The sequence below is a fragment of the Lathyrus oleraceus genome, chromosome 1 (genome assembly GCF_024323335.1).
Source record: "Lathyrus oleraceus cultivar Zhongwan6 chromosome 1, CAAS_Psat_ZW6_1.0, whole genome shotgun sequence".
Taxonomy (NCBI): Eukaryota; Viridiplantae; Streptophyta; class Magnoliopsida; order Fabales; family Fabaceae; genus Lathyrus; species Lathyrus oleraceus.
This window is the reverse complement of record NC_066579.1, coordinates 413,253,949-413,256,673: the sequence shown is the minus strand read 5'-3', so window position 1 is coordinate 413,256,673 and position 2,725 is coordinate 413,253,949.

The following is a 2,725-nucleotide window of genomic DNA, read 5'->3' as shown; positions in this document are numbered from 1 at the left end:
TTTGATTTTGTAAAAAGTAATTCCTCCTTCCCAACCCTGAGGCTTGGGAATTTATAGACTTGGTCCTTAAGTTAAGTTGTTGATGAAGAACAAAGACCTAACCACTCGGCCTGATTTTGGGGAGTGAGATGGAATCAATCATCCCCCTTAATACAGAATACAATTACCCTATTAGACGACTAAGCCTTGCAATTATTTATCTTACACATGTCATGACACGTCTTCATGTGCTTAAGAATGAAGCACATTGGGATATACCAAGTGATCCATGCCTCAGGCGCATTGGGTCAAATCAGGCAGCGTCATATGCTCTCCACATGAGACTGTCCCTCCGCTCCACTCTTTTCTTGTATTATTCCTAGATTAAGTGTGTTATGGGTTGACCTCTTTGAAGCCCCAAGAGAGTTATTTCAGCTAATAGTCTCTCAAGCACGAGGCTTAAAAAGATGGCATGATTAAACTAAGACATTTTAGTTCATCCCTAACAAGTTTCTCATTGATGATAATATTAGAACTAAAGAATGTCAATTGATTTCTAGGTGTGATTTATGCCAACCAAAAAGGAAGGTCCAAACAATGCAAAAAATTGAATCTTACTTCATTATTAATATCATTGATATCCTTTGCTTTTGCGAGAATTAGGTCAAATTCATAACAAACAAAAATTCCCTCAACTTATATTGCAACCAACATAATAAGTTCTTGTGTTTATCTATCGAGGAATATCAAATTCTCAATTATTTTAGAATTTAGGTTCACTCTCTTAATGCTCATAGGATCAAGTCTGAAGAATAAAAAGCAATTGGAAGAATTGTGAGGTTTTCATAATTGTTCTTTACACACAACACTCCTTGAACAAAATTGTATAATTTTATGAATGATTTTTTTATAATGTTCTAATCCTTGTAAAAAAACATTCTGAAGTGAGGTGATTTTCCGCTTAGGTATTTGGATTGATTAAAATTTTAAAACATTTTATTTTTGTTTAAACAAATATTTAGATAATTTTAGTGACATGTCTTGGATGGAAATCTAGGGCGTTACGTTGTGTATGTAATGAACAAAACAATTTATTTGGTTTTGAACAACTTGTTTGTATTAAGTTGTATTTTGCATCATCATTGTGTATAACAACTTGGTTGTAATGTCATGAATGAATCATATGGTACTTTTTATTTTGAAATTGTTGTCAAATGTTCGGCCAAAAGAAGGAAAAACTATATCATACTTTCTGTCAAATGTTAGGCCATACTCTGTCAAATTGTGTCATACATTATACCAAAATAAGGAAAAATTATATGTCATACTTTCCATCAAATGTTAGGTCATGAACGAGTGATGTGTAATGGCTTTCGTATGGCTGTTGGGAGGACTTAGTGCTATCCATAGTTCATTCTTTGGTGTCTTTGGCCTTCTTCTATGCAATATTTGTTTTCTCTTTATGTATCACTCAAACCATTCCATAATCTTATCCAAATTAGCGGGCTTTTGGGAGAGAGATTTATTAAAGTGTCAAACTTTCAAGCTATTTTAATATGATCCCATGAAGATTTCCTAATTAGGATTGACCATCTTGATGGTCTCCTCACTAAACCTATGAAGATACTCTCTCAGGGACTATGAGTACCACTAATGAACATTGAAAAAACTCACCCTTATTTTGTGTTTGGGTTCACTTGATCAATAAACCATGCTCCTTCAATGTGTCATATAAGATCTTGAATTTCAAGGAGTATGTGGTTCCTATTATCTCCATCTGAGTATTGATGATCACAATGTGCTCTTATAGGTCACTCTTTTCATTAAAGGCTAAAAGGGAAGACAATTTTATGTTTTCCGGAATAGATGTGTCCTATATTTTATCAGATAGGGTTTGGGGGTCTAAGATCTCGTCACCCTCTAAAGGATCTTCGCCATGTCGGTGTTGTTGAGATATGCGACGTTCGTCTACTGAGTTTCAATAGCGCGACACAATTCTTCCATAGCGGTCTGAATCTCCGTTATGGCTTCATCATCACTGATGTTGATGCTAGAGTTGCCTTATCTCACCATTGTGGAAGAATTATTGGGGAAATTGGAGTTTCAAATGAATGTGTGGTCCGAGTCAATTTTATCGGACCCTATATTGGGCATCAAATGTACTTGTGGTAAGTACAATAAAATGGATAGTGCTTGCGTTATAAAGCATAAAGGGCTTTTTAAGTTTTGATTTTGTAAAAAGTGATTCCTCCTTCCCAACCCTGGGGCTTGGGAATTTATAGACTTGGTCCTTAAGTTAAGCTGTTGATGAAGAACCAAGACCTAACCACTCGGCCTGATTTTAGGGAGTGAGATGTAATCAATCATCCCCCTTAATACAAAATACAATTACCCTATTAGACGACTAAGCCTTGCAATTATTTATCTTACACATGTCATGACACGTCTTCATGTGCTTAAGAATGAAGCACATTGGGATATACTAAGTGATCCATGCCTCAGGCGCATTGGGTCAGATCAGGCAGCGCCATGTGCTCTCCACATGAGATTGTCCCTCCGCTCCACTCTTTTCTTGTATTATTCCTAGATTAAGTGTGTTACGGGTTGACCTCTTTGAAGCCCCAAGAGAGTTATTTCAGTTAACAGTCTATCAAGCACTCAAGCACGAAGCCCAAAAAATGGCATGATTAAACTAAGACATTTTAGTTCATCCCTAACAATTTTCTCATTGATGATAATATTAGAA